This window comes from Heterodontus francisci, chromosome 9 (genome assembly GCF_036365525.1).
Source record: "Heterodontus francisci isolate sHetFra1 chromosome 9, sHetFra1.hap1, whole genome shotgun sequence".
NCBI lineage: Eukaryota > Metazoa > Chordata > Chondrichthyes > Heterodontiformes > Heterodontidae > Heterodontus > Heterodontus francisci.
This window is the reverse complement of record NC_090379.1, coordinates 13585755-13600356: the sequence shown is the minus strand read 5'-3', so window position 1 is coordinate 13600356 and position 14602 is coordinate 13585755. Positions and strand designations below refer to the sequence as shown.

The window sequence follows — 14602 nt, the reverse complement described above, 5'->3', positions numbered from 1 at the left end:
ACAAGGCTGTCTTGAATTTATATAGCACCTCGGGATGTCTCAAAGCCAACGAAGCACTGAAGTGAAATATTGAAGAAAAGGTAGCAGCCGCACAGCAAGCTCTCAATGACCAAATGATCTGTTTTGGTAAGGTTAGCTGAAGGACCGGCAACACCAATGCAGTCATATTCAGCTGGCCTCCGACACCGGAAACATCAGAGGAATATATGATGGCATTGAGAGCGCTTTTGGGCCAATGATCAGGAAGATCGCCCTCTAGTCTAAATCAGGGTACACGATCAAATACCAATGCAAGCAAATGGACCGCTGGGTGGAGCACTACTTAGAACTGTACTCCAGGGAAAATGTTGTCACTGAGCCCACCCTCAATGCAGCCCAGTCTCTGCCAGTCATGGATGAGCTGGACGACCAGCCAACAAAATCTGAACTCAGTGATGGCACTGATTCTCCAGCCAGTGGAAAAGCCCCCGAGAAGAACAGCATTACCCCTGAAATAATCAAGAGTGCCAAGCCTGCTATACTTTCAGCACTCCACGAACTGCTTTGCCTGTGCTGGGATGAGGGAGCAGTACCAGGACATGCGCGATGTCAATATCATCACCCTCTATAAGAACAAGGGTGACCGCGGTGACTGCAACAACTACCGTGGAATCTCCCGGCTCAGCATAGTGGGGAAAGTCTTCGCTCGAGTCATTTTAAACAGACTCCAGAAGCTGGCTGAGCATGTCTACCCTGAGGCACAGTGTGGCTTTCGAGCAGAGCGAGCCACCATTGACATGCTATACTTCCTTCGCCAGCTACAGGAGAAATGCCGCGAACAACAGATGCCCCTCTACGTTGCTTTCATTGATCTCACCAAAGCCTGTGACCTTGTCAGCAGACGAGGTCTCTTCAGACTACTAGCAAAGATCGGATGTCCAAAGCTGCTAAGTATCATCACCTCATTCCATGACAATATGAAAGGCACAATTCAGCATAGTGGCGCCTCATCAGACCCCTTTCCTGTCCTGAGTGGCATGAAACAGGGCTGTGTTCTCACACCTACACTGTTTGGGATCTTCTTCTCCCTGCTGCTCTCACATGCGTTCAAGTCAAGGAAGAAGGAATTTTCCTCCACACAAGATCAGGTGGCAGGTTGTTCAACCTTGCCCATCTTAGAGCGAAGACCAAAGTACGGAAGGTCCTCATCAGGGAACTCCTCTTTGCTGACGATGCTGCATTAACATCTCACACTGAAGAATGTCTGCAGAGACTCACTGACAGGATTGCAGCTGCCTGCAATGAATTTGGCCTAACTATCAGCCTCAAGTAAACAAACATCATGGGACAGGACGTCAGAAATGCTCCATCCATCAATATCGGCAACCACACTCTGGAAGTGATTCAAGAGTTCATCTTCCTAGACTCAACTATCACCAGTAACCTGTCTCTCGATGCATAAATCAACAAGCACATGGGAAAGGCTTCCACTGCTATGTCCAGACTGGCCAAGAGAGAGTGTGGGAAAATGGCGCACTGACACGGAACACCAAAGTCTGAGTGTATCAAGCCTGTGTCCTCAGTTCCTTGCTCTACAGCAGCGATGCCCGGACAATGTATGTCAGCCAAGAGTGACGTCTCAATTCATTCCATCTTCGCTGCTTCCGGAGAATCCTTGGCATCAGGTGGCAGAACCATATCTCTAACGCAGACGTCCTCGAGGCAGCCAACATCCCCAGCATATACACCCTACTGAGCCAGCGGTGCTTGAGATGGCTTGACCAGGTGAGCCGCATGGAAGATGGCAGGATCCCCAAGGACACATTGTACAGCGAGCTGGGCGAGGGAGGGCGAGGGCGAGAGAGGGCGGAAGAGGAATAAGAGAAAGAGGAAGAAGAGGAGTAAGAATGTGGTTGACTCTTACATGTCCTCAAAATGGCCTAGCAAGCCACTCAGTTCAAGGGCAGTTAGGGATAGGCAATAAATGCTGGCCTGACCTGCGATGCCCACATCCCGCGAAAGAATACAAAAAGAGGAAGAAGTAGAAGTAGTAGTAGTAGTAGTAGTAGTAGTAAAAGAAGTAGAAGTGGAAGGATAAATATTGCAGGGAGACATTCACACGCTGGAAGCAATGCAGAGGCTGATCCCTCATGTTAAGAGGAAAAGCTGGAGAAACTTGGACTCTTCAACCTAGAATGAATAAATGAATAAATGTTGTTCTTAAAAAAAAGTGTACAAGATACTTAAAAGGGGTTGAAAAGGGTAAATTCCAAATACTGTACTGTTTTAATTTAAATTACAGGTGTAGGACAAGGGCCACAGATTCAAATTAGCCTTAGATAGATTCAAGATGGATATCTACATATCCTTCTTACAAACAGTGCTCAACATAGGGTAGAGTACTGGAGGCAAAAAAAGTGAGATTTGGAGACAAAAATACTGTAATGGGGGTACCACTGTAGGGTCTTTATGAATACACAAACTACAAACATATGAATTAGGAGCAGAAATGGGCCATTCTGCCCCTTCGAGCCTGCTCCACCATTTAATTGTGGCCTCAACTCCAACGAAGGTCAAATGACCGTACTCATCTAGAAGAGCTCAGCAATACAGAAGGACTTTAGGTTCTTGGTCTTGAGCAAATTAACTGTTCTCAGCCAGAGTGGTGGCAGTAGCTGCAAACTGGCCTCAGGCTTCCAGATTCAGGGAAGAAAGCCGTTAGCTAGGGTTTGCTCTGGATTGAAACGCAAGAAATAGGAGCAGGAGTAGATCATATAGCCCCTCGAGCCCATTCTGCTTTTCAATAAGATCACGGCTGATCTCCAACCGCAACTCCATTTTCCTGTCTGATCCTCATATCCTTAGATTTTTGGACACTAAGGGAACCAATCATTCTCAGTTTGAATATTCTCAATGACTGAGCTTCCACAGCTCTCTGGGATAGGGAATTCCAAAGATTCACAACCCTCAGGAAAAAATTCTCATTTCACTCCTAAATGGCTGGTCCCTTATCCTGAGACTGTACCCCCTAGCTCCAGATTCTCCAGTCAGGAGAAAAAAAAAAGTCTCTTTCCACCTACCCGGCCAATCCCCCTCAATCTCATTTTGCAATTAGATCACCTCTGATTATTCTAAACTCCAGAATATAAGCCCATTCTAATCAATAAATTGCTATCCCATACTCCTGCCGAAAGCATACAAATATAAATTTCAGGCAAGGACAGGGTCAGGCTCAACTAGGGTGACATCTCCTGTGATTGAATAGCCCACCAATTCCAACCGAGTTAACACTAAATGGACAATTTCATGGGCGAACTAGAGAACAAACTTATACTACAGCAAAAAATTCATCACTTCCAGCAAGAGGAGGGGACAACATTGGCAGAAAAATTAGAGATTCTGGACTAGCAAAACAAATGGAGTAGTGACTGACTAATTAATTCCAACTGCTTTGATCAAAAAGACAATGTTATCTGAGAGGAGAGTGGCACTCAACAATTAACACACCAAATATTGTTAAATACATGGGAATCTAGAGAATATAAACCTCAACGCTACCAAATAGACTTTCAAATGAGCAACTAACTTAAACAGTCAACTATCCACTGAAGTTAAATATTCTTCCAGTTAAGAAAACTTTTAGTTTCTATTAGTTATTCAGTCTTGAACTTTTCTAAAACTAATAAATTAAGATCCGGCTCAAGCCTGCGGTAACAGAACTGACCAAAACTGAGGTTTGCAAGTATACATTAGGAAATTGACAGCCGATACAGACCAACTGATTACTGGGATGTTCGTCATTAGAAGGGAGCTTCGATGGACTTTTTCTCCTCCAATAAACAAGTGAGTATAATAAATCACAAGGAAAGCCCTCACCGTAGTGAGTGAGAAATATAATATGGGCTCAAGAGGCAACTGGACAAAAAGGGATTGAGACACATTGCAAGAAAGGTAGGTCTTAGCCAAAAGGGATGGGTTCGATGGACTTACTGGCCTTTAGCTGCTCCTAAAAACAAGTTTTTATACCGTGCACTCTAAACTTGAGCTCGCCCAAAAAACTCTACTGCCTGAATCTCAGCATGCATCAAGTCCAGTTTACCTCGTGCTTGTGGTCACTGTATCCCAGTCTGGCAACTCGCTGATTTTAAAATTCTCATCCTCGTTTTCAAATCTCTCCATGGCTTTGCCACTCCCCATATCTGTGACCTCCTCCAACCATAGAACCTTCCGAGATCTCGGCACTACTCCAATTTTGGCCTATTGTGCATCCCTGATTTTCATCGCTTCACCAGTGACGGCCATGCCTTCAGATGGCTAAGTCTTAAGCTCTAGAAGTACTTCCCTAAAGTTCTCCTCCTCTCTTAAAACCTACCTCTTTGACCGAGCTCTTGGTCACTATTCCTAATACCTCTTATGTAGCTCAATGTCAATTTTGTTTGATGGCGTTCCTCTGAACAGCTTTGGGACATTTTACTACTTTAAAGGCTCAATATAAATGCAAGTTGTTGTCGAATACAGATGCTGGCCACATTTATTACAGCAACACTCAATGCTTCCTGAGCAAGGTTCAAACTGTGCAGGGAGCGCAAATTAAATGTTTAAACGTAGAATCTGGTATGGTCAGGCAGCTTCGCCAGAAGCTCAGGGCATTATCCTCATCACCGACACCTCATTGGACAATCTATATAAAAGGTGGGAATAAAGATAAACAAGTCGTAAAGTTATTACAACTAAGAGGAGTCAGCAGATTTAAAAGCTCAGGTACCACAATCGTACAAAAGTGAAACCAGTTACACACACACACACAGTCAAAAATATTCAGGCAGACTCTTATAAAATGGTTACTGTATTTGTTCAGCTGGTCTTACAATGAGACTGAAGCCTCAGTCTCCCCAAAAAATCCAGTATTTTTCCAAAATGCCTCATTTTTGTTTCATAAATGTGCTGCAATATTGTATTTACAGAAGACCTTGTTTCAAATAAGATGGCTTGCAGATTTGGTGAAGCTATCCACTTTGCTCCAATTATAATGACATAGAATTTGTAATTAGTAGTAAAAAGAGAAAAGCCAACATTGACAGCCAGAACACCACATCATAAATTTGCTGGACCTGCAGGTGACCAAGCTGGTAGAGATTACAGATCTTAACTTTTTTTTTAAGCATGTAACAAAGTGCAGTACTTTAAAAAAGGAGACTGCTGGCAAAGGATTATAGGAATAAGGGCAAAATAATAAAGTGAATCAAACAAGGGCTAGACAATAAGAAACCAAGGATATTTAATTTATAAGTGGGCAGTACTTAAAAGGGGGAGAAGTGGCTTATAGACTTCTCCAGAGAGCAGCTCTTGGAACAATACTTTGACAAAGAACAACCAGACAAGCAGACCAAAAGCAGAACTGCAGAGTTTGCCAACCGCACAAAATTGTGCAAGATGCCAATTCTCACAGAAACAGAATGACTGAGCAGGAAGGGCTAACAACTCAGATGTGGCATTTGATGTGATTAAGTGTAAAAGTCTAATACATGACTGAAAATTCGATTTTGATTACAAAACAAAGCACAGCTAAAAGGTGATGAGGAAAAAGATTTGAGAATGGCTATTGGCCAACATTTAGATTGTTTTGACAATGTTGGATATCTGTAAGTCAGTCAAATGGAATGTTAATGGGTATCTATTGCCAGAAGCATGTAGTACACTTCTATGGATGTGAAAATAACCACAAGTCCTCAGTTAATGGCCCAAGGCCAGCATACATTGGGATTAATATCTGAACCAGAGTATTAAAATAGTAATCTTGTGAGCATGTTAAGCACTGTTCCATCTTGTCCCAACTTCCGTATTCCTAGGAGAGAGAAAAATGGCTTCCTTCTCCAGATTCCATTTCTTGTTATTTTGTGTTCACCTATTGACCTAGGTCCACAATATTAAACATTTTAAGCTAAATTTAAAAAGTACTCAAATTGATCCTACTTATCCTCCTCCCTCCACCCCCACCCAAAAAAATCCTGTATACTAGGAACACAGGTAGAAAAGGCAATTCAGCCCCTTGTGCCTGCTCTACCAAACACAATTGCTGATCTGAACCTCATCACCACTTACCCACCTGAGCTCCATCACCCTGGACACCCTTACCCAATAAAAATCCATTGCTCTCAGTCTTGAAAGCTCCAATTGTCCCAGCATCCACATCCTTCTAGGGGAGTAAAGTGTTTCAGATTTCTACCAACCTTCATGTAGAGAGAGATTCGGATTTCCCACCTAAATGGCCGCACTTTTAAATGTTAAGATTATGTTCCCTCATTCTTGTTCTCTTGAGGCAGGAAGAATGATTTTGCCACCTTTCTTGACTCCAAATTAATTAGAGGGTTTAGGACATGACGCCAGCAACACTTTTGATCAATGTTGGCTCAGTTTAATACTGTTTGAGCTGTGCATTTGATTGTTTACTTCCGATGTTGAGTAAAACTCTCCATTTCTACTGGTCAGCAGGTGCCAGTTGAAAACTAAATGTTAGTAGCTATATTAAGAGGCGTTTCTGTGGAATTCCTGAGATCATGTGGAAGTGAGCCACAGTGTTTGGGAAGGTCCCGAAATGGCGCAGTGGTTAGCACCGCAGCCTCACAGCTCCAGCGACCCGGGTTCAATTCTGGGTACTGCCTGTGTGGAGTTTGCAAGTTCTCCCTGTGTCGGCGTGGGTTTCCTCCGGGTGCTCCAGTTTCCTCCCACATGCCAAAGACTTGCAGGTTGATAGATAAACTGGCCATTATAAATTGCCCCTAGTATAGGTAGGTGGTAGGGAAATATAGGGACAGGTGGGGATATGGTAGGAATATGGAATTAGTGTAGGATTAGTATAAATGGGTGGTTGACGGTCGGCACAGACTCGGTGGGCCGAAGGGCCTGTTTCAGTGCTGTATCTCTAAATAAATAAAAATAAAGAATCCATCAGAGGCACCAGAATTGACCTCATTTGTCTCTTCCTTAGCTCTCAATCAAACAAATAAAATAAATATACAGGATGCTGGAACTCTGAAATGATTACAGAAAGTGCCGGAAATACTCAGCAGGTCTGGCAGCATTTGTGTAGAGAGAAACGGCGTTAACATTTCAGGTCTGTAATATTTCATCAGATCTTTCATGTAATTCTGATGAAAGGTCACAGACCTGAAACGTTAACTGTTTCTCTCTACACAGATGCTGACAGACCTGCTGAGTATGTACGGCACTTTCTGTTCTCATTTCGAAAATAAATTCCACTCGCGATCACTATCCAGTGACCCCTTCTTCAAAAGACAATTGTATGCATGTACACGTACATGATTTCAAACCTTTGTGTGGGGGACCCCTGAAGTATTGACACACCCAACAACCCGACAGCCGCTGGTAAGAAAATCATGTACACAATATTAATCATATACAAACAATAGGCTAAGTCAATAAACACAAAAATAAAAATCAGATATGTCAGAAACCTGACCAACTCTGGAATTCCAGTATGATCATCTATGGTGTTACATCAGGTAAAGACAAGATTCACTTGTATGCCCCTATTGTCAAGTAGATTGATGGTGATGACTCTCAGAAGCGCACAAAGAATAACCACTTGGCAAGGCACCAATGCCCCCAAAATAAATGCTTTAGGAAGCCCAAATCTTCCTTACTTCGCACATAAACGAAACAAGATAGATAAGCCATAGCAATTCAGGTTCACTGATGGGAACATTTATTTCGCAAAAAACAATCCTGTGGTGATGATGCAAGAAAAGCAGCAGTTTTCAGGCTAAAAATTCATTGCATTCTGAGATACCATTATAAATGAAAGAAATTAGTTTTATGAAAAACATTTGTGGTGGGTATTAATTCTTGGACTGAATAACGAGGCTCTTTTAATTAGCTTTGAGTTAGGATAAAAATTAATCAAGAAATTGTTTGCATAGTTCTGATCTAATCAAATAGAGTATCTTTACATAAAGCAAGGTAGCATTGAGGGCAAGCTTGGAATCATTTTGGGTCTAGCTAAGATAAATCTTAGTAATACATATTTTTCTTCCTTTACAAACTCCTAAACAGAACCTGTAACTTTACAATGTAATGAGACTGCACATGGCCAAACGCAATTTTAGTCATAACTTCAAAGAGGCATTGATAATTCATTAGGAAAAGAACAAGGCAAAAAAGTATATTCTCCAGTTAGAGGACTGGGCTATTAAACAGTGATGCTTCAGATTTATACAGCCTAGGTCAGACCCAATCTGGAGAAATGCATTCAATTTCAAACACCAAACCTCAGGAAAGATATACTGGCTTTGGAGGGAGTGCAGTACAAACTCACCAAAATTATACCAGGGCATAAAGGGGTAAATTAGGAGGATAGGTTGCATAAACATGGCTTGTATTTCTTTTACGGTGTAGACAGCTGAGGGGTGATCTAATTGAGGTATTTAGAATGATAACAGGATTCGATATTACAAATGCACAGAAACTATTTCCTCTGATAGGAGAATCCAGAACAAGGGGCATAACCCTAATAAAAACAAAATACTGCAGCTGCTGGAAATCTGAAGTAAAAACACAAAATGCTGGAAATAGTCAGCTGGTCTGGCAGCATCTGTGGAGAGAGAAGCAGAGTTAATGTTTCAGGTCAGTGACCCTTCACCAGAACTGGCATAATGTTAAGATTTGTTCCAAATCCTTTGACACCTTTGGCTAGTAGAAATCTATCGAAGGTGAGTAAATAGAGTTAAGGTGCAGATTAGCCATGATTTAATGGAATGGTAGAACAGGCTGGATGACCTAACCACCTTCCTATGCATTTAAGATTAATGTAACAGAGTGAGACGAGAGGATGTGGTGTTCAGGTTTTTAAGAACAGGTGCATATAATGCAGAACTGTTGACCAATCTTGATTTATCAGTTTAAGAAAAGAAAGCGTACTTTCAAAATTAAACTACAATCTGAAAGAAACCCTTGCGATAAGCCAATCAACTTCTGGTGCAGTGAATGTCATGTTTGTGGTATTTTTGATTTTTTTTGTAGGATTAAAAATAAATTAGGTCGAGATGGTGATAAGAATAATTCAGGAAATTCAAATTCAAAGAAGAGTTTAAATTAGCCAAGTGTCATTAATGTATGCAGCTATATATGTAGTGAGTTCTGGGTTGTCTACAGTTGCCAGAGTTGAGTAAAATTTGGAATGATGCACTTAGAACTGTTCGATATGTATATTTTCTTTCTTCTTCGGCCTCCTCATCTCGAGAGACGATGGTTAAGCGCTTGGAGGTGATCAGTGGTTTGTGAAGCAGTGCCTGGAGTGGCTATAAAGGCCAATTCTAGAGTGACAGACTCTTCCACAGGTGCTGCAGATAAAATTGGTTGTCGGGGCTGTTACACAGTTGGCTCTCCCCTTGCGCTTCTGTCTTTTTCCTGCCAACTGCTAAATCTCTGACTTGCCACACTTTAGCCCTGCCTTTGTGGCTGCCCACCAGCTCTGGCAATCACTGGCAACTGACTCCCAAGACTTGTGGTCAATGTCACAGGACGTCATGTCGCGTTTGCAGACGTCTTTAAAGCGGAGACATGGACGGCCAGTGGTTCTGATACCAGTGACAAGCTCGCTGTACAATGTGTCCTTGGGGATCCTGCCATCTTCCATGCAGCTCACATGGCCAAGCCATCTCACGCGCCACTGGCTCAGTAGGAGGTATGTGCTGGGGATGTTGGCTGCCTCGAGGACTTCTGTGTTGGAGATAAGGTCCTGCCACCTGATGCCAAGGATTCTCCGGACGCAGCAATGATGGAATGAATTGAGACGTCGCTCTTGGCTGACATACGTTGTCCAGGCCTCGCTGCCGTAGAGCAAGGTACTGAGGACACAGGCTTGATACACTCGGACTTTTGTGTGCTGTGTCAGTGCGCCATTTTCCCACACTCTCTTGGCCAGTCTGGACATAGCAGTGGAAGCCTTTCCCATGTGCTTGTTGATTTCTGCATCTAGAGACAGGTTACTGGTGATAGTTGAGCCTAGGTAGGTGAACTCTTGAACCACTTCCAAAGCGTGGTCGCCGAAATTGATGGATGGAGCATTTCTGACGTCCTGTCCCAATGATGTTCGTTTTCTTGAGGCTGATAGTTAGGCCAAATTCGTTGCAGGCAGCCGCAATCCTGTCGTGAGTCTCTGCAGACACTCTTCAGTGTGGGATGTTAATGCAGCATCGTCGGCAAAGAGGAGTAATCATCACACTTATGTCAGTCAGGTAATGTTTATGGACAAGCCTGACAGAAATACATATCTTTGCCTTCTCCCTCAGCTCCGTTACCACACACAATGTCAGGTAGAAAGAACAAAGGAAAATTTAGCTCCACACTTATGAACTGTGCAAAGAATCTTTGTAGCGGAGTTTCCTCGTCAGTGACCAGCACAGTCCTGTCGACTATCGCACTTGGGAGTCACAAGCTGGTGAAAGAGGGAAATGGCGACACATCCTGTGGACTAGTGTGCACTGTTAGGATAACCAGTTGCTACAGCAGCTTGGCAATAGGCACAAACGTCAAAAACAACACACAGCGTCACTTGACAGCTTCAGATTAAGCACTTGTGGCAGAACCTGTTGCTCAAGGATTAACCTTCACAACTATCAGCAAAGGGGCACCAAGAGAAGACACCCCATCTAAATGGATTGTTTGCCGTGTGTCCATCATCTTTCACAGATGGAAGGATGCCAACCATCATTAACTTCATGTAATGACAAATTGTTCGAGATGTCAAGAATTAAATGGAAAGTGAAACTATTGGGAAGTTGCTGTGATATCAAGGGGAGGAGGCCTGAAATGACAGTTTGCTTGTTCACAACCTCAATGTTCTCGAGAGTTTTCACACAGGTTCACGAACCTCAATCAAGACTGATCCTGGAGATAGAAAGCAAAAGAGGCTTCTTTCACAAACTACTGAACTGTCCACCTCAATTCAATTGAGGAGCAGTACAGTAGCAATTCTGAGACGTCTCTAGTCTGTGCTGTCCCATCAACCCAATTAAGAGCTCCAAGGAATCATGGGTCATGAAAGGCTGACAGGAGGGTTAGGGAAAGCAGAGGAGAGACAGACAGAGGAAGAACTGAAACAGGATGTTTAAAAAGTCAAGAAATTTTCAAACCAACGTCCCATTACCAACTACTAAATGTCCCAACATCTTATTGGGCCAAAACACACACAGGTATTATGCATACAAAAAAAAAAAATCTTGAAAAGCCAAGACTGTAGACAGGCAGGGAGTGAAAAGAACGATATTGTTTTTTAATTTGTTCATGGGATGAGCGTGTCACTAACAAGGCCAGCATTTATTGCCCATACCTATCTACCCCGGAAAACTAGTTGGTACAAGTCATGGGTTTGGAAGGCACTGTTGAAGGAACCTTGGCGAGTTGCTGCAGTGCATCTTGTAGATGGTACACACTGCTGCCACTGTGTGTCGGTGGTGGAGGGAGTGAATGTTTAAGATGGCAGATAGGGTGCCAATCAAGTGGGCTGCATTGTTCTGGTTGGTGTTGAGCTTCTCGAATATTGTTGAAGCTGCACTCATCCAGACAAGTGGAGAGTATTCCATCATACTCCTGACTTTTGACTTGTAGACATTGCACAGGCTTTGGGGAGTCAAAAGGAGAGTTACTCACTGCAGAATTCCCAGCCTCGAACCTGCTCTTGTAGCCACGGTATTTATATGGCTAGTCCAGTTAAGTTTCTGGTCAATGGTAACACCCAGGATGCTCTAACATTACCTCATAACAGGATGACTAAAGATGGCAGAGAATGCATACTTAAGAAAAATCAATTAGGTGACAGCATGCTGCAGAGTAACCGGCTACTAGTTTATACTTGAGTGTTCACAAACAAAATTCCTATGCCAAGCCATGCTGCTGGGGGGAGGGGGGAGTGGGGGGTGGGGGGGGGGGAAAAGACAGAAAAAATTTACACTCCCTACTGAGCATTTTCAGAATAGCATTGGCAGAAGCATCAGAGCGCACGTCTATCTCCCCTCCTGGCAGTGAACAGCGCGTGCCAAGATAATCAAAAAAAAGTTAAAATAATTTTAAAGAAATTAATACAATCTTGAACCTGTCTGTATGTACTCACCCCTTGAGTTTAAAATCAGCTAAACATCATGGAAAGCATCTGGAGCAAGTATAGTGTGAAAGTACTCAAACCACAATTATTAAAACAGTAACAAAAACTGAAAGGTCATCAACCTGAAATGTTAACGATTTCTCCCTCCACAAATGCTAACTAACCTTAGTGAACATTTTTAAATTTTCAGATTTTCAACATTTGCACTATATTATTAAAACAGTAATTTCCTCAAACTTTTGAAGGTTAAATGCAGCTAAACATTTCCCAACACGCTCACAATCTTCAGTTAACATGAGTTGCATCACAGTTGTTTTACAGCTAAATGCAGTTGCTATAACTGGAGAACAGCTAATGTATACTCAGCTATCTTCCTGACCACAAACAGATCTGTAATCATCTGTCAGCAGCTGAAGTTTGTGGTTACTGTTAACACCATGGCAACAGAGAACACAATCCAGCAATTTTAAAAGCATGACGACCAGCACACACCCAATGTGCCCTACTTTTGCCCTACTGTTTAGTTGGAGGATATTTTGAACATGGTAAGTGGATTTGGCTCAGTTGTTATTTCAGTGATCATGGTTCCATTGCTTTCTTTCTCCCCCCTTCAATGCAATAAAAGGGCAAACAAATCAAAAGTGAACCTAAACTATAGCAAAGCAATGGAATATGTTTGAGCTCACTACTATCACAACTATAATACAGGCAAGAATCCAAAATTTTAATTATCGGGAAGCTATTAAAAGTGTACTGCTCAGTCAGCCAGCCAATAATGCCAATGAGAGGCCTGGTGTGCTTGGAGGAAACACAATGTGACAGCGACCTGGAGCCTGCAAGGTACACACTCCAACCAGTTATGTCCCAAAATGGCGCTTTGGGTCCAAGCCCGATTTGCCGAGCAAGAGAGCCTACAGGCTGAAATCAGGCAGTCGACCCTTCTAAAGATGGAGTCAACCCATCAGGAACAGTGAGCTTTAACCCACCATTTTAGTGGCGCCACTGCCCTATTTCCACCTAGCAACACAAATGCAGATTGCCCCATTATGCCAGATAGCAAGCTTGGCTCTGTAGTGACAATCTCATCCAGGGCATTAAGGGTTTATGCCCCACTCCAGGACTTGAGCAAGTAATCTGGGATGACTTTCGGGAGTTCTGCATTGGTGGGCTTGCCTTCTTTCATGTTGAACCGAGATCCTACCAGTCTGTTCAAATAGATGTAAAAGATACCATGTGGTTAATTCCGGTGTGCTGTCCAATATTCATCCCATCAAAACAGATTAATAGTAACACTTTGGACAGAACAAGGACTTGAAAGGTGCGATATACAAGCAAGTCTTTTAGGTCAACAATCATGGAAAAGGAAATCAAACACCTAACAACAACTAGTATTTACTAGTGCCTTTGATGTAATAAAAACTTCCCCAGGCACTTCAAGGGAGCATTTCAAGCAAAATTTGACTTGAGCCACATAAGAGACATAGGACATATGGCCAAAAGCTTGGTCAAAGAGGCAAGTATTAAGGAGCATCTTAAAAAAGGAAAGAGGGGTAGAGTGGCACAGAAGTTTAGGGAGAGAATTCCAAAGCTTAGAGACAGTCAATGGTGGAGCAATTAAAATCAGGGATGCTCAAGAAACCAGAATTAGATGAGCACAGGTATTTCAGAGGGTGTGGGATCGGAGCAGATTAGAGATAGGGAGGGGCCAGGTCATCGAAGGATTTGAAAAATAAGGATAAGCATTTTTTTTTTTTTAAAAAGCAGCATTACTTAATCAGGAGCCAATATATGACAGCAAGCACAGGGGTGAATAATGAACAGGACATGGTGTGAGTAAGGACACTGGCAGCAGAATTTTGGATGACCTCAAGTTTACGGAAGGTAGAATGCTGTTTGAAAATGTGGTAGAAATAGCACATTGTTTTAAACAATGGAAGTGCCTATTCAGTAACAATATTTCTATACAGGGAGGATTGAAAAGGACACAAAATAATTTCATCAATTTCACACCAGGGCAACAATATCAGATAAAAGATGTTACATTCAGCCACAGAGCAGGAAACATCAATTAAGTTTAGGGCTTTACATGATTGATGGGAAGTACTGCTTTTTTTGTGTGTTTTTCCAACTGCAGCCTTGACAGTAATATTTACATCCAAAAATATAAATGCACGTTTGTTCAACATGCTGTGCCTTTTATCGTCAATTCACAGATTAAAATAGACAACAGAGTCTGTGCAGCATCTGCTGTGCTGTTTTCCCAGTTACCCATTTGGAAACAAAAAATACAACACAATACATCAGAAACAAGCAGCAAAGTTCATGCAAAACACTGGGAAGACAAGAAACCACCAGTTGAAAATAAAGACAAAAGTACAAGATAAAAAACAGAAAATGTTGGAAATACTCACAGGTCAGGCAGCAGCTGTGGAGGGAGGGGGGGGGGGGGGGGGGGGGGGAGAAAGAGTGCGTGCATGACAGAAAAAAAAACAGGTCACTGAA

General features: G+C 42.6%; 1 protein-coding gene across 5 annotated transcripts in view; it reads right to left on the bottom strand.

The window, feature by feature from the left end:
- Nucleotides 1-14602, bottom strand: part of foxn3 (forkhead box N3) — a 408688-nt gene that overhangs the window by 331589 nt on the left and 62497 nt on the right. The window lies entirely within an intron of this gene.